This window comes from Amblyomma mixtum, unplaced genomic scaffold, assembly GCF_055824585.1.
Source record: "Amblyomma mixtum isolate Tamu unplaced genomic scaffold, ASM5582458v1 scaffold_18, whole genome shotgun sequence".
Lineage (NCBI taxonomy): Eukaryota > Metazoa > Arthropoda > Arachnida > Ixodida > Ixodidae > Amblyomma > Amblyomma mixtum.
In genome coordinates this window covers 1400215-1424709 of record NW_028317715.1, presented here as the reverse complement: position 1 = coordinate 1424709, position 24495 = coordinate 1400215, and positions in this window count along the sequence as shown.

Below are 24495 nucleotides of genomic sequence, written 5' to 3'. Positions count from 1 at the left end.
TGAGCTGCAGTTGAGTTCATCGGCCAAGAATCTGCACATCAATGGCACTGTCGTACTAAAGGAAACTGCATTGTTTTTTTTTAATACCTCAGAGCGGTTGACTTGAGGAACAAATTTGGACTGTGCTTCTCGCTCCTTCTTTCTTTTCCTTTTCAATACCCTCATCCCTGAGCAAAACAAGCATCTATGTTTATGTTTTACTATTGTTTTGAATGCATTCCATTTTGAGCTAGCTTTCAAGTGTAATTACGAGCAGTAGGAAGGAAAATAAAGATGTCTGCACATATTAACCTCGAAAGGAATTGAGGGAACTCACCTCGCTTACGATATAATTTGGAGGTTCCTTTCATGACGTTCAGAGAAACTGTGCGATTGCCATGGAGGAAGCCTCATTCGCCAATGATGCGCTGGTCGCATAAGAGTGTCCTGTGGGTGTACAATGGCACACACAGGGGTTTGCTGAATGTGAACGACTGACGAACACTGAGATGCTACCAGAGGGTTCATTCAGAGCGTAGCCGTTGTTCACGACTCGCACATGTTCGGTGAAACCGAGACTGAGCTCATACCACGGTTGCACACGCTTAGTAGTATCTGGCGCTACGTGTGTGCGTATAGCTGACTTGAAAAGAGTTGAAAGCAGCGCTCTACTGCGGCATTGTGACGAGATCACGACCCCTTCTAGAAGCATTGGGCGGACAACGAGCAGTGAGGACTAGAGCTACTGGAGAAGCCGTACGTGTGAGTACGCACACCGAAATTATTTTGTAAATGTGCTGAGTTCTCAACAAGTTGCCACCTACTCATGGGGAACTGCCTTTATAATGCATGCGCTTCCGTGGCTCCAAAGGGCAGTACACTGCAGCATGCTGCTATAGAGGTGATAATCCTGTCTTGCCTGTCGAAGTAGTGCCCGCGAAGTACTGGCAATTTAACAATGATGTTTCGCACACATCGTCATGTCGCCAAGACGAAACGTTGTTGTTGTTCTTGTTAGTGGCTATTTATTACTGATAAAAATAAAAAGGAAGAAAATATGTTCGGTCTCTTCGGTCTTTGTGGAGGTTCGGGTCCATGTTTCTTGGTATTGGTGCCACCCTGAGCGTGCTGCGGTACTGATCGGGGATCGTTTTAGTTCTCAATATTTCTCAAATTTGTTCAGTGTAGCCCAGTGGAAAGCCTGCATAATTTCTTGTCGAAGACGGTAAGGAATGACGAGATGGTCTTGTTTGGAGCGAATTCCTTCTTCACGACAATGCCATTTTGTGCGCATAATAAGGAAAACTACCCACTGAAATCTGCAGAGGGTGAAGAAGCATTGCCTTCCAGGCGTCCTATGGGACGTTCTAAGCATGGGTTTCAGCGTTGGTACTGCGCAAGAGTGCTGCTGTTAACGTCCTAGGAAGGAGCTGCCGTCGTCGTCGTCCAAAGGGGCGTAATGAAGGCTTTTTACAGGTAGTCGGCGGCAGAGGGTTTTAACCGGCAGTGGCGTTTAACTCTTGTAGTCGTAATACCCAGTAAAATCCTCCTAAGGCGAGGTCATGGCCTTTAAGGCTGGTCATAGCCTCGGACCGAAGATTTTCCTAATAAAAAAAAACAGACGCAAATTATTTCAAGCACTCTGCACGCGTAAGTTTCTCGAAAACTTCGCTCTCAAGTGCCCCGTCCTCTGATATGCAATCAGTGTCCCCACCCTCATCACGTTCCGTTGTAGTTATGACTATAAGAAGCCGCTTCGTCGGGAAGGAAACAATTTTGAACACCCACTTTCTCTGCCAATACGATGCATAGCACGCAGTTTTCGCATTATCCGCATGCGGTGGGCTCATCTTCAAAGCCTCACCGGATTACAAGTAATTACTCGTCGTTCTTTTCGAGTGCTATAGTTTGTGGCTGAACCATTCCAGGCTGAACCATTCTTTGCTGAACCATTCCATGATAAAACTAACCCAGTCAAGCCCAGCGATGTCGCGCTGCTTTACTGGCAGTTTTCAATGGTCGTGGTCCCTTGGCTATCTCGCTTTGAAAGGACCACTGACGCGGCTACGTCTACTTGAGTGCGGGATTCTCAGGATGGCGAGGCAAACGCATCAAGGTTCTAACTGAACGGAGTCTTACAGTCGGAACACAGAATTTCATAAATGCACCTTCTGCGCAATCATCGGGGACCGTCCGTGCTTCTCGTCTAAAGTCCGGCGTCGTGTCATTTTGTGGTCAAGCATTCCGCTAAGCTTAGCAAAGGCCTATACAGGACAAACCAGGTTATAGTTGAATGAAAGCGTAAGAGAGCATGCTAGCAATTCAAGAAAGACAAGCGAAGAAAATCTCTACGGCTATTTCCTGGCGAACTGTTCGTTCTGACCACATGGTAATGCAACTTCGAGTCTTGACAACATTCTTTTCATTAAGAAAAGGCGAGAACAAGTCATGTGTTATATTTCCGAATCTTAGATTACGGCCGCACTTGGTAAAGAATAGCCAGTACTTGTAGCCGGACTTCTCGTATCATACTTAGGAAAAGTAGAGGTGCGCTAACCAAATAGACAGACAAATGAGATAAGAATGAGACCATTAAAACGCTAAAGGCTTGATTTGATGATGAATGTCTTTTACCATCATTCTGCCTATGTATGCAGCTATTGAAAAAGTAAACATCGCAATCAATCCAGGTTCAGAGAAACTCATCAGAAGAACACTTCGCTTCATCTTTCCATCACATAATATGATGAAAGAAGCTAATTTGGAGTTTTGCATATCATTCGCGTTGTGCGTTCGCGCAGGCGGAGCGGTGAGGTGCCAAGGCATATTCAGGCTCGACAGTGGTCGGACAGATGGTCGCCTTCTGTTCCCATGAACCTCGATGGTCGACAACCTCTCATTAAGACATCGACTGGCCTGCAGAGCTTAAACATTGCGGTAGGTAGATTAGGTGAACACAGCTTTCATTGCCTTTTCTACCCAGGAAATGGTTTTTCAGCAGATGCATAATTGTTTCGTTGCCTCGAACAAACTATACAGGCCTGCAAATAGCGCGCAATAACTTCGTTGTCACAGCAGCTCTTCCTTTCCTCCAGCCTCTTGTTTTATCCCCTATGGCCATCCTGAGTCATCGGGAATACATTGTGCAAACTACATCTGAAACGACAAATTTATGGGAGAAGTCCAATAATGGAATGTGAGCTTGCACGAAACAGAAAAAAAAGCGGGAAACAAACAGCCGTACATACCTATGCACCAGGAACCCCAGGTGGCCAATGCATAACCACTTTGAAAAAGATAAGCCGCAACAGTGGCTCAAAGCAGAAGCGTCACATGAAAAACGCACTGATTCCATGAAAAAATTGGATTGATTGTTGAGCGCAAAGTAGTATGTGCAACGCACTATAAGTTTTTATTACAAAAACCTGGATGTTTACGCTCCATCGAATGCCAAGTTATCCTGTGCGCATCAAGGTAATCGCCGATAATAAGTAGACTTTGTGCTTTGGCAACCAAAACGCCAGCCAAACGTTTACAGCGCTTCATCTGCGTGCTGTATATTAAGCCAAAAGTGATTTCGCGGGTATTGTTTTCTCAGTGGCAAGCTTGTCAGTTTAATAAAAAGAAAATCATTGACATCCCCAGGAATTTTTCATCTGTTCACCCAGAGCAGGGAGAGCACGAATTCTACACTTTTTTTTAATGCTCATAGCTGCCCCGGGGAACGGGAAAACAGTTGAGGGGATATAGGGCAGATAGGCTGCGGAAACGAGGCAACAGATGCGGCCGCTTGGATGCTGCCACTGATAATATACGCTTCAGTACAATTTTATTGTGCCTGACTTGCAGGTACTATCTGAGCACGCGGATGCATCGGGTGCTAGTAGCTGGGTCACGTAGTTGTTCGATGTAGTTAGTTACTGTATGTCAGGGTGGAGAACTGCGGCTTACACAGCCGCTTTCTCCATGAACGTGGAAGTAGAATCGAATAAAAGTATAAGAAAGACACGTTTAGAAACTCTGAACAAGGCGGCATGTGTGACACATTACTACAAGTATTGGCGACTCTGGTAAAAACAACCACAAGATGACGTGGAGGCGGCATACAACGCAAACGCAAACACACTGCAGCAAATATGCATAAAGAGCAGGCAAGAAAGTAGGAAAAAAAAAGTGTAAGGGTGAAACACGGCACTAGAAATGGCCAGTAATTATGAGGGAGCTAACATCAATTTCGCCCCCTCCAAGAGAACAAAACTTGCTATCTTGTTGGTGATCTTGTAAAAAGAGAGTTTTTTTTTTGCGATTGTGCTCTCCCTTCTCGCAGTTACAAAACGGTAGAAGTATACTACATAAAAATGGTGGCGAAAAATATTTTGTCGAAAACAAAAATGTCTTTAATCGTGCAGGAAACCTTTTTTGCGACAAAATGATGACTCAATTTGTCGTGCTTGGGCACAATTCTGTCGTCTCTATCGACTGTACAGGTAGAAGTAAAAAAACGACACTGTAAGGGCCGAATTTTCAACACAGAAACACTAAACCGACAATCTCAGTTTTTTTTTTCATTGATAGGAGCAGCACAAAGGATCAGCAACGCCAGTACTCATCATCATCATCATTTATTAGACCCTTAAAGGCCCCTGGGAGGGGGTATTACATAAGGGGGGGGGGGAGTAGTACATTCATCATGACTCACATTGGTGGGAAAAAAAGAATTTAAAAAAAAAAGAACAAACAAGAAAACACACACAACAAAAGCATAAAGAGAAATAAAGTCACGAAAGGGAAATGAAACCATTTATACAGCAAGATAACACATCAGACGTTCTTTAAACCTTTCTGGATCGCTTTCAATGACAACCGATTCTGGAAGCCGATTCCAGTCTTGAATAGCGGCTGGCAAAAAAGATTTGTTAAAGGCATTAGTTGATCCGTGTAAACGTTGGATGCTCATGGAGTTGAATAAACGGGATGACGTGCGCACAGGAGGGACTAGAACGGACTCGCGTAGGTTAGGAAAATTGTGATATAATTTGTGCAATAAACATAAGCGAGAAACTTTGCGTCTAAGGGCTAGGGGGCTGATAGCGATGGATGACTTGATAGCGGTAATGCTGTGGTGAAAATCGTAATCTGAAGTAATGAAGCGTGCCGCACGATTCTGAATGGATTCAATGGTGTTAATTACGTAAGCCTGGTGAGGAGACCAAATTGCTGATGCGTACTCAAGTTTAGTGCGAATGAAAGTCTCGTATGCTAGTTTACGGATTGATTGCGGAGACAGTGAAAGTGACCTTCTAAAAAAACCCAGTGTTTTTGATGTATCAGCAACGAGTTGAGTGATGTGTTTTTCCCACGTCAGTTTGCTGCTGATTGTGACACCTAAGTACTTATATGATTCAACCTGCGAAAGGATAGTTGATTGAAGAGAATAAGGATACGTAATATTGGAATGCTTGCGTGAAATTTGCATAAATTTGCATTTAGTGATGTTCAGCTCCATCAACCATTCGGAACACCAATTATCTATTTTTTTTAGGTCATTTTGTAGGATAACCTGGTCGTCGTGAGAGGAAATGCGACGATATAACACACAGTCGTCAGCGAAAAGACGAATGGACGAAGTTATGCCGGATGGGAGATCATTGATAAATATGAGAAAGAGCAGGGGCCCAAGCACAGAACCCTGCGGCACGCCTGAAATCACTTCATGAGTTGCTGAATGATAACCGCCGATGACGGTATATTGAAACCGGTTAGTGAGGAAACAGTTAATCCATGATAGTGTGAGGGGATCAATATTGAGGCAAGAAAGTTTTGACATAAGACGTCGGTGCGGGACGCGATCGAACGCTTTTGAAAAGTCTAAAAATATGACATCGGTTTGAAATAATGATTCCAAATGCAAATGAAGGTCAGTAGATGCGAACTGTAGATGCGAACACTAGTTTGAAGCCGTTTCACTCCGTCTTTCATCATGCTGCACATATGACTTCGCGATAGAAAGCTGCAGCTCAAATTTCTCTTTAGCTTGTTTTCTTTCCGCCTGACGGTGCTCCCCAGCCGTTTGTGTAAACGCGTACTGTAGACGTCCAGAATGGCCGCCTCTGGCAGCGTCGCACGCGCCGTGGAACTTTGCAAACTTCGAGGCTTCGCTGTGTTCCCGGTTCATTTTGTCGGCGATCAAGGTAGTAGTGACTTTGCGGATTCAGTTCAGAGGGCGAAGAAGACGGAAGTAACCGGACCAAAACATCGATGGCAGCGGTTTGGCAAGTTTTCAATTTCGGCCCATTTTCCTGAACTCAGCCAGAGTTTTGAAGAAGGCATTGACGCTACCAGCCTTATCTGTCTGATTTACAGAGTTTCCATATAACTTGGGTAGGATTTGAGGCGACCCGCGCTGCGAAGGCTTTGCCCGACTGTTTCACCACGTGGCACACCACTGTAACGTCGGTGTATACTACTTATACGGTACACTGCCTACAAGGCTACTCTACGGGTTACGTCCACTGTAGAGGTTGCTTTGCGCATGTATTTTGGCGCGACGCAGGCAAACATTTGTGGGGCCACAGCGCCGAGTGTAACCGCGTTTTGGAAATTCTAAAAACTGATAGAGATTTTATTCAGGGTGGGCTATATACACGCCTGTCGATAATTAAGAAGCCTTAATGTAACAGTTAAAAAGTTAACTAATCAATTTTAGTTAACCATCCTGCTGCATAGCATTTATTAGCTATAGTCAGATGTACTACACCGCTGAGAATGCCATGCCGAAGAAAGCGGTTTTCTAACTCAAAAATCCTATTTTTATATATGTTGTAAAGTCTTAGGTGAAACATCCTGTATTTTGAGTTTTAATGACCCTACGACTGATTCGTGTGTCGTTCCATTATCGATATGCATGAAATGATCGTGAGAGAGCCTCTCATGCTTGAAGGTGGTTTTAGAGGTGCCTTGTGAACAGTTTTTCTTACGCCCAGTGAAACCCCTATTTATGCCTATACAAAGGCCTAATCCGTCTTGTTATTATGAACGGATTTCTTTATTACGTAGGAGCAATCCTGAAGAGCTTTTGTAGCTAAGACCACTGAAAAAACCGTACTGTGTCGGGTTGTGCATTGAAAAACGTCAACCAATAAAGTGCTGTGATGAACAATGGTCTCCTGTACATGGCTTATAGTGGATCGTTTAGCAGTCGGCCTGTAATTATCTCTGTTTGGGTTAGTGCCACTTTTATATATTCCTCATTTAATAGCTACTGTGAGAACTTAGGAGATTTCATCAGTCTCGAGGCTGCCGTTCTTTGCAGGGGACGTTTACCAGTCGCCTATTCATATTAGTACGGGTCCGTCAAAAGTTCCCAGGTCACAGGATCCGCTTTGAAGCGGCGTATACTGCCACTTACGATAGCATCAAAGACATCAAGGTTCTCAGAGGTGAGAATAGTACTTCTACTATCCTCTACAGAGATTTTTGGCTCCAGGGGTGTCGTAGCTGCCCAACTATAGCGCTCTAAAGCAGACCCTGTGGCCTGGGAACTTTTGGACGACCCTGTACATCCTTGACTCTGGTTCTCACGTAGCGTGGCGGCTAATATAAAGCCAGGCTGCGATTATATATTTCACGTCATTAAAATCTGCGAAGTGGACAAAAGGAGAAAAAAGTGGGCGCGACCCATTCTGAGGCAGAGCTCAAATATCTGAATTGCTGGTACAATGCTAGCATTGAAGACAGGCGCCACAATAAAGGGTGTTGCACCAGGAAACGCACTGGTTGTGGTTTTTGTTCTGCTGTTTTTGTTTTGCAGCTCAACCTTAACCGACGTGTATTTAAAGTCGTGCGATACGTTTCGGTCATAAATTAAGGGCTTTCTTTAAAGGGACACTGAGCAGAGCTCTATTAATATTTTTTTTTACAGCAAAATCTGACAGTTCGGCATTTCATGGATTTGTTGCCACTTGGCCGGCAGCGAAAGATGCATTTATTTCTAAGAAATGTGGATTCGAAGTTCAAAAAGTTTTTCCCGCCGCTCTGATTCAAACTTTGGATTCTCTTATGACGACACAGGACTAAGTGACGTGAAACATGACGTGCACATGACGTGGCGCAGACTCCGTGATTTCTGGCGGCCAGCAATGCGGCCTGGCAGCAGCCGAAAAGAAAGCTACCGCCGGCCGCACGTTGAAGGCATCTATCGGCTATTGCGGCCGTCGCTACCGTCGCGTCGTTTACGTTTGCACCGGCGTTTTGCCAGCGTTACGATGGATCCCGTTCTCGAAGTCGTCAACGAAGTTCTAGCAAATAGACACCTTTAGCATAACCTGTACCTTGTTACCGTTAGCGGAATACCGGGAGCCTGCCTAGGGCCGGTGAGCAGGCGCTGATTGGTCCCGATGCTGCAGGCGCGCGCGTAGCTGCCCGGTACGTGGCGCCATCTGGCGACGTCAAGGAGATTTGCGCATGCATTGGCTGCGCCTCAGTGATTCATGACTTCTCGTGTTCTAGTGTTGCTAGAACCATTGGTTCTAGCAACACTGTTTTGTCCTATGACGTCATCACGCTTGTACTTGCGAGTTTGACCTGGGGCGGCGATACCTGTACTTAGGTTCTTGCTCTTTTCTACGTTACAAGAGCATTGTTGTCAGTATGAGTGGCGTTTTTGTAATCAGGAGCTGGTATTCTGTCGATACAAGCCAACTTCAATTTCAGCTCAGTGTCCCTTTAAAGTGCAATGGGAAGGGCTTGTGGCCGTCGGTATAAGCAAGACAACAGCCCTAGGGCTGAAAGTAGATCACTCGAGTGTGTTATTCTGGGCCTTGCATAGCTCGTCCATGCTCTCTGTGCCAGGTCGTTGGAGCACTCTTCATATGGAGGCTTTCCCGCTGAAATAACTGCAAAATAGAAATACATCATGAGCGCCTGCTTGTAAGTGGGATACCGGAATTCCTCTAGTATCCAGCGCCGAAAACAGCATCGGGGTCTGACTGCCCCTGTCCCTGGCCTTATATCGCGTTTTCCATGATCCCTACCGCCTTGCCGCTGCGTCTGTGGCTTAAGCTAGCGGGAGAGGTTTTCTCTTAAGGGTTTTCAAGAAAGCATATTTCTATACCTGCACACACACATACACACATGGATGGGCGCTCTACGAGACCAGTCGCATGTTCGATGTTGCTGCAATATAACCAATCCAGTGTGTACAGGCTAAGTGCTTTTGGTAAAATCAAAGACGCAGCACTAAGAAGTGCAGTCAATTTAGTTCTTTTTTCTTGATCTTCCCGAAGCCGCGTGCACGCTGTTCGTGCTTTGAATGCCCGACGAATCAAGCAAGTATCACTGATGTGTTTTTCGTCTAGCCCAGCACCTATTCGCTACAAAACACTGACTACGCATTCCCCCCATGAGGCTAGTGAACGCACCTCGCCATTAAACTGCCACAGTTCAAAAATGTGGTTTTAGAGAGCAGTCCCTCGACTGTATTGAAAAAAAAAATGGCCCGTTGCGCTGTCAATTTATTTTTGCTAGTGCCTGAGCAGAACAAAGTCCACAAAGAATGTCCTCGTTTTGAAACCACTGCAATAACGTACTGCATATACGCTTATTTCCTGAAAGCATCACTGCCCACCCCTTAGTGAAGCAGACAGCGTTTGTTTCATTACATTCCCGGAATATCAATTAAACATTTCGCAAAACAGTGACGGTAATAAGCTATCTTTCAAATATACACATTTAGATGGTTACCGTCCGAGCTCCAAACTGCAGGAAATACCCGCGAAATGTTTGCTGACGCCTGTGTGGGCTTTTTTTTTTTGTCTCTGAAACGAACAAACAAAGCAAGTAAGAGGAGAACAGACAGGAAAATCATCAACGGCACCAAGTGGTTAGCATCTGCCTGCCAGCAGTTTTGGCTTCGGAGGACTTCTGTACAGGCTCAGAAACTTTGTTGGTGTGCACGCTGGGATTTGGATCTTATATTTCTTCGAGTAAATGCCAGCTGCTATATCTCGCCCTTTTCCATCACAGTCTCAGGGACTCTTGTAGTTTGGTTGCGTTAACAAACCAGCAAAATTTATCCGCATCGGTGGCTTGGCAGTTTGGCGTTCGGCTACTGAAGCTAAAGTCGTCAAAACGAATCCTGGCCGCAGCAGCCTCCATTCGATGGAAGCGGAATGCAAACGCATCTGTGCATTCTACATTGTAAGGACGCGGTAGAGACCATCTATGGTCGATTTTCACCCGAATCCTCCCATTACGCCACCTTTCACAGCCCACATGCAGTTTCGAGATATTCAACCTCGTACTTCACTTCTGCCCTTCCACTATGAAAACTGACAACATTTGACCGAAAATAAACAATCGAAACAGAATACTATGTTTTAACGGTATTATTATTTTGCAGCAAAAACTATTGCACACAAACATGCAACCGGCGTCAAAACTTTTTGGCTTACTTTTGTCGCCAAGAAACACTTCTTCTATGTAGCCTAGGTATACATAGAATGAAAATGACCGGGGCTCTGCAGATTCCCTACGCTAAGACTCAGGTCACAGATTTTAATTTCAGTTTAGGCGCAGTGGGTTCCACAAAATTTGCCTTTGTTCCGACTCGCATGTGCTGTAAACTTTTTGACACTGGGGCTCCGTATGAGATTTCATGCTTCGGTACATTTACATTCAGTTGCAGAACAGCATAAGCGATCATTGGCTGAGTCACGCACAGGTGCTGCACTGAAGCAAATGCAAGTGAAATCGAAACGACATCTGCTGGTAAAGTAACCGGAGATGTATTGTTTTTTTTATGGTTGTATTTTATAGCTTAATTGTTTCTTTGAAGCCAAACGAGGGTTCAGAGGCCACGTCCCGCTGTATACAAGAATAGGTGATTGATTGATTGATTGATTGATTGATTGATTGGTTGATTGATTGATTGATTGATTGATTGATTGATTGATTGATTGATTGCAAAGAAAAATACCTGTTTAACAGAGGGATCAGGAATGAAGCAAATTCAGAAGATTCCACGCAGTACCATATCCTGTGCACAGATAAGCAGCGCGCATAAAGCGCGGACATATCCAATGTCGCCAATAAGAATCAAGCAAGTTGCGTACTACTACAACTTTCTGTACCAGTGCCCTGCACTGTTAGGAGTCAGAAGTGGCGTTTCACGGAATAATTCTGCTGAGGCGCAAAAGAAAACCACAAGCAGTGTCAGCTAGAAATTAGCCACATCGGCACGACCGCTTCCTTTTCAAAACCTTTACCGAAATGCAGCTTGCGATTCATTTGCACAACCAAACAGCGTGAATCAAACTGCAGGAGAAAAGAAATCAGATGTTGAAAGGCTAAACCTGCCTCAGAGCTTAATAGCATGTTCAACCTGTTATTACTTTGCTCTCTGAGGTCTGTGTATGGCGGCGCATACAATTATATCAAGTTCCTGTGGGGGCTGCGTCAGCAAAAAGCCAACAGACAGCAGCAACAAGCCAGCGCCAAGCATCAAGTCGTAGAATACCCGACGTTTGTTTGTAAAAACGACGACAGTCGTCACAGTGGGCAGTGGACCATGGCGTATACGGCTCCTAAAGCATACGGCGCCTAAAGCATCGGCGAATAGGTTACGATCAGGCTTCTGAAAGCAAGTTATCTGAGCAGAACGTATATTTATGTCCAACTACTTTGGCATCCCGCGACCATGGTCCAAATTTTTATACCTCATGGAAACACAACTCACAACTACAGAATTTCCCTTTAAAAAAAAATTGGCAGAAAAGAGCGTTTTTGATTCGTGCGCATTCGACAAAAGGGTGTGTACAGGGTACGGCGTTTAGTCAATTTTTGTCAACAAGTACCGCCAGTAGTCTGTATTTACCTCCCAAAACAACATAAAAACGCTTAACAAATCAGTTCAAGTATTTTTTTCAGGCTTTGAACACAGACGGCCGCATTGTATTGTTCATGCGAAGTAACGCTTCAGTATACAAGGAGGATTGGATATGCGTGTACTATTTTCGAACATGGACGCGCAAAGAATATGTTTATGTCTTACAAGAAGAATACAAGGAGCGGTACACCAAGACGTGGTAAGTTAAACATAAAATACGTTAGAGATCACTGCGGTGATCCGCATTGGGAGAGTGCGAAAGCATTGATGCCTCCTTCACACTTGTCGCGTCTCTTTGCTTCACTTTTGACTGTGTGCCTCTGTTTCTCTCTCTTGAGCGTTTGCTTCTCTTTTTACTTCCAATTTTGACGACTACTGTTATTTTCACGTCCTCTTACTATATGCACGTCCGGGGCAGTTCCAAACTCTAAATGACCTTTTGGCCACTAATTAATTACGTATTTCTCAATATCAATCAAATTTGGCGTACAACGACATTTTTTCATCTGCTGCACATATGGTTCTATTTTTTTTCCTGCCATTTTGCCGAGATTACTGTTTTCACGCCCTCCCACGCTATCGACGCGCGATATTATTTTTGACGTTGAAATGACATTTTTGGCCCAAATTTATTAAATGATTACTCCACATTGACTATCGACATCGTCCTCTATTACGCACAATCATCTTTTTCGCTTAAGCCTCACACGAACGAAGAAATCGCTGCCGACACATTTTGCCGACACGAAATCGTCTACATAATCAAGTATTACTTTCGCATTAATAAACTGTTGGTCTATAGACGTATGGCTTCATTAAAATTCGATCTTCCTGAGCACAATCTCTCACTCTGCAGGAACGATGTGCTGTAGCGTAAGCTCGCCTTGAAGATCTGCGTGAGCTGTGGAAGCTGACTTGATGCGTTTGCGGGTACATCATCTGCTACTTCGGTTTTACGAATGCGCAATGGCACCGCAGAACAAAAGGGTGATTTGAAATTTAGCTTCTATCGAAATACGACCGCCGCGGCCAAGATTCTACTACGCGGCCTATGGCGCTGTCGAGACAATATCTGATTACTAAGTATAATTTTCGCCTCTTGCTGAGATATCTAGACGACTGTAGCGGTAAACGTAGGTTTGGTTCGACGAAGCCATGTATGGTCCGTCAATCGCCACGGTAGCCGATTATAATTTCCGTCGAAGTTGCCGCCACCCACTGAAACGCACACTGCTCTTGGATGAGGAGATGCATGTCCGGGAGACGAGCAAACGTGTGAGCTCTATAGTGGGTAAGTGTGCCTTCTGAAATCGCCCTACTTGGTGCCGCTGAACGGAATGAGTGAACGCTTCGATGCCGTCAGACTGCTGTTTATGAAGTTTTGTAGAATATTTCACGGCAGTGGCCAGCATGGCATCCGCGGTTGGCTGTTTCGTGTTGAAATTGTTGTCGACATTGTGATGACGTCCCTGCCACGAACAGCTTTTTCTCGAATAAGACTTGTTGCATTACTACCGTTATCGTTTGTGAAATTTTCTTTCGCACGGTACCGGGTTTTTGGCATCGCGCAAAGCAGGACTGAATGAAAAACCTTCAGATCTCAGCTCTTGCGTCTTTGAGGCTGTCACGTGAGCACGGCGATGTCAGCGCGAACGTGGCGACGAGTAGTGTGTAGCTCGTAAAAAAAAATGCTGTGCTCGGTCAGATAAAAAAAAATTCTAGGGGTACTTTGACTGTCTAAAGTGTGCAGAGGCGAAAGCGTTTTCAGCACCATTTTGTCTATGTGGCACTGCTGACGTCACCACTAGATGACGTCACACAATTGATGACAAAGTAATGAAAATTACTAATTAATAGATAATTACTCGTTAATGACTAAATCCTAAATAACTGCTAATTAATGACGCCTAAGCCTCGCATTTAGGAGAAGTGGAACGCGACAGCGTGTTCTAGCGCTGCCAGGGAGTCCACGGAACGACACTATAGTGTAACGACACCACTCGTTCGACGCGATGCCTTGCTCTTTAAACGCAACGCTTTTTTGAGGAAAGGAAATGGCGCAGTAATTCTCTGTCGCCTCTGTGGACACCTGAACCGCACGGTACAGGGAGCATGTGGAAGTGAAAGAAGAAAGAGAAAGAGGGGCCATAATGAAGAAAATGAAAATTGTATTTGAGGAAAGAAAATTACAAAATAACTCTCTCACATATCTCGGTGGACACCCGTCAAAACGCGGACACACATGCCGACACGGCTGCTAACGACAGTATGAGGCACTAAAGGCTTTCGCCTTAAAAGGAAAAGTAGATAAGTCCCTAGGCGCAATTTAGCTCATCCCTATATTTATTTGCTGTTTCTCGTTTACAAAAAAATTGTCCCTCCGAATAAAATAGGAGTAAATAACACCCCAGTCAAGTACCGTAGGGATCTTGAAGTGACGATATTGCACCTAATAAAAGAGGTCATAAAGAATTTTGTGGTTTATGGGGGTCTGAGGTACCAAAGCGACTCAGGCCATGACGGACGTCGCAGTAAAGGGCTCCGGAAATTTCGACCACCTGGGGTTCACTAACGTGCACTGACACCGCACAGCACACGGGCCTCTATAATTTCGCCTCCATCAAAATTCGGCTGCCACGGCCGGGATCGAAGCCGAGCTTTTCGGGTCATCAGCCAGGCGTAACAACCACTGAGCTACGGCGGCGGTGGTCGCAAAAAGGAGAAAAAATAAAGAGCCGCAGGGAATCTACGAGAAGTAAATATCAGGCGAGATCAGGCGAGATATGCTTAGCTACAGGTCCTGAAAATGACACGCGCCTTTAAGGCTAGCACAAAGTTGGCAATCAATTTATGTATTCAAAATGCATTAGTCTAGGCTCCGTAAGCCTTCAAGCCTTATTCTCAAGAGACCACACTCTCGATCATGCACCATACCTAGATCGTGGCGAGCCCTTCAATTTTACTTTTTATCGCAACATTTTTTTGCTAACTTCAGGTGTACGCAGCTACCCCTTTCTATATGTTAGGCGGATTGCTTTACTACTATTTTTAAGTCCCTTGTAGTGCAGCGATAATAAGAGCCGAGCCATTATAATGTTCATTTTTCTTGGGGCTGCCAATATAACAGAAATCTCTAGCGTGGTCCACATTCTTTTCAGCAATGAGTGCACTGTCGGCAATCCATCTCAAAATTTAGGATCACCATGTGTGATGACAGACACACTCGTGTATCGGGCGGCTAAGATGGTTCCTGTGTGCGCCACAGCGGTCGACAGTTTGTTTGTTCAAGCTGGCCAGTGCGCCCAGAGTTTGAGGACACACGGCCACCAGCCTACTTGTTTTTAGCTCCGCAGCTGCTGTGAATTCTTTAAGTTCCGCCGCTCTCCGCCGTTTCTTTTTCCTTGAAGGCAGCACGCTCAGCTCTCCTCTCTAGTTTCATTGCTCCTATAAGACTTAGCCATTGCCTACACTGGTTAGCCCTCAGTTACGCATTGGGAAAGTGTAGCCGCCTTGGAACTTCGTGTGCGTATGTATAAAGCAGCCTTTGCTGACATTAGCGACGCGTAGTACCTATCCACTAACCAGGTTCTACCTATTGTGCTTCTTTTCCTTTTTTCCGCTTGATCAGAGTCAGTTCATTGTTATAAAAATACCATATAAGACGCACAAATTTATACACAAACAGGTCCCGTAATAAGTGAGTGTATTGGGGCCTCCTATATTATTAAGTAAAATGATAGTAATTAGTGAAGCACAGCAGCTGCAATAAAAATAATGAAATACTTGTGCAGTTGTCGCTATTGGCAGCGGTACAGTTAAAAAAAATATGGGTAAAAACAAACATCCTTATATAGAAGTAATACATAGCTAAATAAGTTATACAATAGAAAACGACAAACTACAGGAGAGAAAAACGTGATCGCTAAATTTGCGCTTGCGACATATAATACACAGTTCATAATTATGCTATCACCTCGTGTGTAGTTAATTTAATAATCGTTTAATTTGGAAAACCAGCTTAATCATTATTTAGAATAATTAGGCTTTTAGATCGTTTTTGTAAATATATAGTGGATTTCTGTTTTTAAATTCTGCCGGTAATCTATTCCAGAAAGAAAATGGTGAAATTCGAACTGTTTGCTTGCCATAATTGGTGCGTAGCTTAGAGAGAATTAGATTTCTTTTAATCGCAAATCTTGTAGAGCCAGCGTTGCTAAGCTCTGGTTGCTGAATGGAAGGAAATTAAATGCGTCTAGTAGTTTGTAAACGATGATACCAAGGTTATGTTGAGCAAGCTCAAATACTGAACGAATTTTCAAAGAATGCAGTAATGGTGAAAGATATTAGAGCGCAAAACGGGGACACGGACGAGGAAGGGAAGAGGATGAGCGCTGCGAATGCAGTAATGACCTAGAATGCAGTGATGTCAAGAATTCAGTGACGCTTCACAAATGACATGAACGATAGTTTCCATCTTTTATTGACGACCTCAAAGTGTTCTTTGGTGTCTTTTTGATCCCACCTAATGGTGTACAATTCCTTTCATATCTGCGTAGTATTTTAAAACATTCTCCTTTATTTAAGAATATTCTATTACGAAGATATGTATTCAAGCACCCATCTCTATATTTATATCATTGTTTTCATTTTGCTGTTCCTAACATATTGGCTAGAATATTCAGCAGCTTAAAACATACCCCGAAATTCTTGATAGGCGCATGTTTCAACGGGAACTTGTTTCTGAACGGATTTTTTTACATCATAAGAACCCACATAACAATCATTCCATACGCCGATCTCCGGCTTGCAGTTTTTGCTATTGCTTTTCTTTCGTAAATTATCGACTCGATGCGAGCGAAGGGTAAAGTTTAAAAGAAAGATTTTGCTACGAATTGGAAGTATGGAACATTGCCTCTAATATTTCACAACACTACCACAAAAAACTATGTGTCGCACAGACGTGTGAGATGCGGTGTGGCCACATTTCTTGCTCCTGCTGCCTTACCATGGACTAGAGGCGGTTTGGCAAGCGGCGATGAGCTCAAGACGATGGCTGCCGTTCCAGCCGGCACCTGACCTATTTTTTGGGGCTCGCACTCCAGTGCTCGCGCCCAAGTCTTTTTTTTCTTCTTTGTGCGTGCACAATGAAGGTGCTACATAGTAATGTTCCACAGCTGCTTCTTTATCTGTACATGTTCGAATGAGAAATGCTGTTGGGCGCCTGGGTTCCCGCCTGCGCTTTTGCTTCCTTGAATAAACAGTTGGCAGTCTATGCCCGTGGTGTCGAATTCGTTTTTTTACCTCCTGCTCTCGATCTTACTGAGCAGTTTCTAATCTCCAGCGAAAATGAACGTTCTACTAAAAAATTCGTATATATCCTCTAGAACTGCTTTAGCGCTTGACTTGAAAAACGATAAACCTCACCGAGCATGGCGAGTAGGAAACAAATGACACCAAATGAAGGTGTGCATAACCATAGCACGTTTTTACCAAAACAACGCTGCTTATCTACGCATTATCGTAATCATTAGAGCGAGGGCCCAGATCCTTTAAAGAGACACATGGAACTTGGACTTCCAAATGCTGAAGACAAAAATGATCTTCTGGACTTGCTCAGCATCGATGCCTTTAGAATTCTGATGCGAAACAAAAAGAAACGCATAAGCTTCAAAAAGCAATCGTTGTTCTGATATGCAGCCAATGCTTTTGTGCTTAAAATTATATTTCAACCAATACTGTCCTGAGGCTGGCTCAAAATGTTGAAATAATCTATAATACCAGAAAGTGTCTTAACTATTCTGGCCTATCCTAACCTACAGCAAATTCGCTGCTACATGCCTCTCCTCAAATTATTCTAGAGTGTTGCAAACCTGGAGGCTGTATTTACACTTTACGCGAGCCGTCTATTTCGATTAAAAGTGTACTTTTTCTTACATAGCTATTTTTAAGACAATGCCCAATGCCTCTTGAATAGTTTTCATAAGCCAAATATTTCAATGACTCATACGTTACTCAAACTTACCACAGGTACAAATCAAATACCACTGCAACTCTGACAAGAGGACCAGATGGGAACGCCAGAATGACTGTGACATCGCTCTATGGTGAGAGGTACTTCTAGTGTGCTGGCCGATATAAGGTATCCATTTGCACTGAAGGCGCATAATTACGTTGAGTATGTGGAAATGAGACCATTGCTGCAATTTTGCATATTCTTAACTTTCCAAAAGAAAACCCGTAAAGCGCGGCTTCGCGATGGCCAAACGGGCATACCAAGGATGCTGAGGCCGCGTTCACTTGTGGAGTACATATTAATAATGAAAATATTAGTGGAATCTGTGCCGTATCACGCGTGAGAAACCAAGTGAAATGAACAGTGACAGTTACCCGACATGCCACAAAATATCAATGGGAGCACAAAAACACTGTTCCCAAGTTCATCAAAGGGGTGCATTGGTCACATGGTATTACTTGAATGTTAACCAAAATTGACAGCTTTTAATGTAATGTCTTCTTAAAGAATAAACTCAACGTCAGATTTTCTGCCTATTGCTGCCTATTCGCGTTGTAAACATTTTTTATTTATTTATTTATTTATTTATTTATTTATTTATTTATTTATTTATTATTCCTCAAAGGTCCAGAAGGACATTACATGAGGGGTGGGCTGACAAAATTTTATTACTTTGGACACAGATGATCTTCGATGGCGTATTTGAAAAGGACTGGATTGATGACGGTCGCCACCTCGGATGGAAGGCCATTCCAGTCGTTGGCTGTTCTAAGAAAGAAAGACTGCTGATATGTTACAGTACGAGATTTCTCGATGTAGACAGCGTTTGGGTGGGAGTTACGGGATACCCGATGAGCGCGTGTGATACTGGGGGCACCGTGGTTAAAGGTGTGAAAAAATCTGTGATACAAGGAAAGACGGGCGATTTTGCGACGGCAGGCTAGTGTGGGAAGACTGAGCTGGGATTTTAATGCAGAAACGCTAGTGTGATAACAGTAGTCAGACCAAATAAATCTGACAGCACGGTTCTGGACAGATTCGAGCATAGTGATAAGGTTAGCATTGAAAGGATCATACGCTGCACATGCACACTCAAGTTTAGGACGTATAAAAGTTAAGTAAGCAAGAAGTTTTATGGAGCGGGGAGCTAATGATAAGTTACGCCGTAAGTACCCGAGAACTTGGTTTGCTGAATTAGTAACATGATGAATGTGATGGGACCAGGTTAAATCTTTACTTAAGTGTATGACAAGGTACTTGTAGGAGTCAACTGATAAGATAGGAATAGTGTTAATAATGTAAGTATTATCCTGGTGGTTGCGACGGCGATGGAAAGAAAGAAGGGACGTTTTAGTACTATTTAGTGACATAAGCCAAGTGCGGCCCAATCCTCGATACGAACAAGATCTTCCTGAAGGATGGTGATAGCATACCTTCATCTTTGCGAACATTTCCGCTCGAATCAAGGCTACGCAGCTACCATGGTACCTCCCATCACGCGCACAATGCTGTGCGAGCCGATCATGCGGGCATTGACAGTTTCCCTCCTCTCCTAGTGTCCACCTTATGCGCTTTCGCTCAACCGCGCACAGCGAGGCCGCGCATCTAAAGTCGCAGAACGGGTTCCACACACACGTTTGGGGTAATAATACACATGCGGCCCTATTGGCGTCTCCTGCTCAGGACATATCGGTCCTTTGCTCGAAGCGAGCATTCTTTCGCGGCGTCGGATCGTTGCCATAGCCAGGAACTCCGACACCTGCAGACGCCATCAGTGAAGATGTCCATGATGCGCACAGCCCTCAGTCATTCGCAACTACTACACATAAGTACTGCCCATACCGCGTGTTCCGTATTTATCTCCCTGTTACCAAAAAATTCCGCTGCGCAATCTACTGAACTGTATGGGCTCAAAACGCCGACTACAAGGTACCTTCTGATGCTCTTCGTCTTTCGATATGTAATTTAACATCTAAACATGCCTGCATTTTCAGGAATCGGCGAAAAACTGCATTCAGCTGCGGCAGAACTTTTCGTCCAGGCGAGCAAAGAAGCCTCTGTGACAGACTGCGCCATCTGGCGAGCGGTGTTAATTTCAAGGAGCAGACGACACGCACATGCGAAGAAACCGCGCCAGGTGCGCATTCCCGCCCCAAGCCGTGCATCGGTGGCCTCACCGCTCGCCAGATGGCGCAGCCTGTCATAGTGGCTTCTTTGCTCTCCTGGACGAAAAGTTCTGCCGCAGCCGAATGCAGTTTTTCGCCGATTCCTGAAAATGCAGGCAAGATTAGATGTTAAATTACATATCGAAAGACGAAGACCATCTTAAGCTACCTCGTAGTCATCGTTTGAGCCCATATAGTCCAGTAGTTTGCGCAGGAGAATGTTTTCTCCTACGCAGGAGATAAATACGGAACAGGCGGTATCTATGCAGCTTCAGGGCACAGTCCGGGGTCCCGAAAAGGCATGCCGTCAGCGTGAAACTCCTGTGCCAGAGTGGCACGCATTACCCGCCGCCGTTTCCACGCCGCCGTTTCCACTCTACGAACGGCACGCCGGCCTTATAAACTGCCTTTTCAAAAGCGCAATTATGTTTGACCACATTATAAACTCGGTCATTCTTATGAGAAATTACCACCGTCAACTGCTTTTTCAATGCGGTTAAGCCACGCATGTATTTAAATGGTGCCCATAGAAAACAATGTGTGTACGTTATTGTTCTTTTGATGCTTAGGTACAGGCGCGGACAAAAGTAAACGGAGCACGCAATTGTCTTCGAATATTTTTCACGCATGACCTAATTGAAATTTCCAGCTGTGGTACGCGCATACTGGTAGAGGAGGTTGGTGGCCTTTCTTGTAGACAAACAACGCTTCTTCATTACCAATGGAGAAAGAGTGATTGCATTTCGAACACAATAGTGTGCTCCGTTTATTATGGCCGCGCCTGTACCTAGTCGTGGACAACGGCAACTGGAGATGGACGAAATTTTTTTGTGAAACAGATTCTGCTTTGAGTCCTCCTTTGCAGTTGCCATTACCGTCACTCAAATTTTATACCATCGGACCGCAGCTGCGTAGAGGCTTCACGAGAAAGTGATCGGGTCCCCACAAGGCGAATTAAATTGATCTACCACTCGAAGCGACTTTTCTCTCTTGCAAAATCGCGAAAGCCGGCGAACAACAACGACGCCACACAATTATCAGATTGTAAGAACGATCAGAACGAAAAAGGCGTACTGGCGTTTCCAACACTCGTAAACTGCATCATCCGCGATTACAAAAGCTAATCGACACCCAACGAAGCCCATACGCGACCATTTAACACAAAGGAAAGTGCAGCAGAATTGCTGATCACCATTGACAGTCATGTTGCTACAGCGTTGATTCTCAAGAGAGCAGGTTAAGGCATCATCAGTAGAAGTCTTGCCGTTGAACTTAAGAAACTGACGATGGCGCCACATGTTCTAAACTCTCCCATCAAATGTACACGCGTCCCTGACGACCTTCGTAGGGAACAACTTTGCTAGTGTGGCGCGATAATAGCCGTCGACTTACCCAGCACCGAGCAGCTTTTCATCACTGGGCAGGGTCGGTCACACTATCACGATGACTCAATTGCACTTAAGACCGGCCAGCAACGTCACGCTGCTCTCAGTGCACCTCAGGAAGCAGGCAACTTGGTGCCCTGGTCAAGCCTCATTTTCAGCGTAGAGGCCAGGTGTGCAAATTATCAAGAGTCATCCAAGAAACGCAGAGCTTCTTTTAAACTGAGGAATCGGGATTACAAGGTGCTTTGCCCGTGTAAAAATATTTACAGTCCGGTGCGAGGCAAACAAATTTAGTAATTAATGTAAAACAACTCGCATTTTAGGGGCTCTTGCATTGCCTTGCCCATCAGCAACCACCCTATGCTAGATATCTAGACGCATACATTTAACATAGCCCATGATAGTCCGAACTTCATCAAAACGAGCTCCCTAGTCGTCTTCGGCGGTGTACGGACTGTTTACTCATCTCATAAAAGGTTCCGCAAAGATGCGTTCAAAAGCGTAATCAAAACCTAGCAATGAGCTTGTCATGTGCGTAGTGATGTATAGGGGTAGAAAATTTTTAAACCACGTAAAAAAACGTGTTTTCTGGGGAACGCTTATCACATGTATTTATTCTTACTTGTGCTTCAAATTCACAAAGGATAGCGTCCACTCACGTGTGTTCTCAATAGGTTGTATTTAAATAGTGCAGCAAACATTGTGGGGCTCTACGGGTCCTCTTTAGCCACTTAAACTGCGTGCGCTGTTTAAACACTAAACTGTTGTTCGCGAGATGTGGCATGTGATCACTGAACGATGACTTGAGGAGGGCAGAAAAAGGAGCGAAGACGATTCCGGTGGCAGTGCTGCAGGGGCGTGGCCACGCTATTGGTGGCTAGAGCGATCCGTCTGGATGCACACTGACGCAAAGGCGACACCTCGCCCCTATGAACATAGAAGACGGAAGCGGCGTCACCGAAGATGGAATAACTGTGAGGCATGAGTGTCTGCGATGCGAGCCGCCTGGTTGCTTGTACTGCTTGAAGCGCTTACCAGCCCCGCTTCGTGCCATCCGCGTCTAAGTGCGTTTTTGGTCTTCCAGGTTCAGGTGTTAGCTCCCTTTTGTTGTAGCGACAGCATTGTGCTCTCGAGAGCCTTTACCGCATGCTCTGCTCCACCGCTGTTTTTCATGTTGGTCCCCTTTCAATGCCTTTGGTTTAGTCTGAAATTAACCGTTGTCTTTTACGCTGACTGCCGGTGTGTCACTCGTCTTGCGGAAGCTTGAGTCATGGACCTTGTTTCATGGGAGGCGTAGCCTGCAACCTATATATTCTGTACTGCATTCATTTTCAGGTACACCAAAGAACATCACGTATACATTGCGTTATTGGAATCTTGAACACAAATGTTTTCTTCTTACATTTACAAGCAAAAAAGGTAGGAGACAACTTTGCCGCATGCTATTCAGCTATGTTTTAGTCACTCAGCAACTTATTATTAAGAAGGAGAATAAGTCTTCTCCAGTTATTGTATGCAAAACAAAATTCCTTTTTTTTCTGTTCTGGCCCACTTCGTTTATGGCAAGGCTAAAGGCATTTTTTATTTTTTTTTGTTTACGAATACTCTGATCTTGATACGAGAATAGAGAAGGTGGCAAACATTTCTTTTTAAAAATGCAAAAATACATGCACGTACAAAACAAAAATGTACCAACAACAGGGTCCCGAAGAGAGTGCCACAGCAAGCTAAATAACAACAATCAGTTTCAATGCTCCAAACAAATACAATGTCTTATGCTTCACAAGTTCGCCCGTAAAAGTGTTCGAGTCCGTGATAGCCTTTGGCAATCGAACACTTGAAACAACCTGACAGTTTAATTGTGTTATTGCAAGACGATGGCGATTAATAGTTTCATTCCCTGGGGAAAAGGTGCATCTGTTGGACGTGGTCGCATTAAAGTGCCTATTTATTAGCCGAAAGAAATTACAGCCGACATGTACAATTTCTCTTGAAAATAGATGGTAGGCCGTTGCTTTTAAGGAGGTCGATGAGTGATGGCCGCCTATTTGTGTTGTGTATAAACCTTTTCGCTTTTTTTATGAGTTCTTTGTACTTTATTATATTTAACTTTGTAAAAGAATCACATATGATAACTGCGCATTCTAAGGTGGGTCTAACAAGAGTGCTATAGGCTTGGAGGCGTGTACCAGGAGTCGCTAAATCGAGTGAGCGTTGTAAAAAAAAAGCTTTTGCAGAGCGTTCGCTGAAACACAGTCAACATACTTTGTCCAAGAGGGGCTATTAGATATTCATTAGGGTAAGTACTTATTTTGTGTAGCTTCATGAAGGAAAATATTATTAGCAGAGTGCCGTTATTCTCAGGTAGCGAACGTTACTCTGATGCGTATATATTACTTTTTTTCATAAATGGCATTTGCCATCCGTCACGCAAAGCAGTTGTTTTGCAAATTTATTATTGAGCCTGATTTGCTCTTCAGTTGAACTTATTCTTTCATACAGGATACAGTCGTCAGCATATAGCTTAACACATACTGTAGGTACAGTCTTTGTCAAAAGTAACGAGGCTCCATGGTTTGCTTCTCATTTGTATAACAGAGCCCTCACAGCTTCCCTAAAGATCAAAAAGTTCTTTGAAGGTGAGAACAGGGGTTCTCCTTACCATACAGAGATTTAGAGGTTGAGGGCTGGCATAGTGACTGTAATATACGACTGAGAAGAAAAACGTGCAGCCCGGTTACTTTTGACAAAGACTGTACGTATCTAATAATACGATTAATCAATGTTCAAAATAATAGCGCACCGAGAACGGATCCCTGGGGAACGCCTGAATCGACAGGAACATCATCAGAGCAGGTTTCATGTAGTGTGACAAACTGAATCCGATTGGAGAGGCACGATCGAATGAATGACAATGATTTTTCCTTTTTTATAACACTATTCAGTTTATGAACTTTTTCCTTGCGCGAAACCTGATGAGAAGCTTTCTCTGAATTCATTAATATTTTAACAACCGATTGTTTTTCTTGAATGATTTATGTTGCTAAATCATGAATAGTATCCACAATC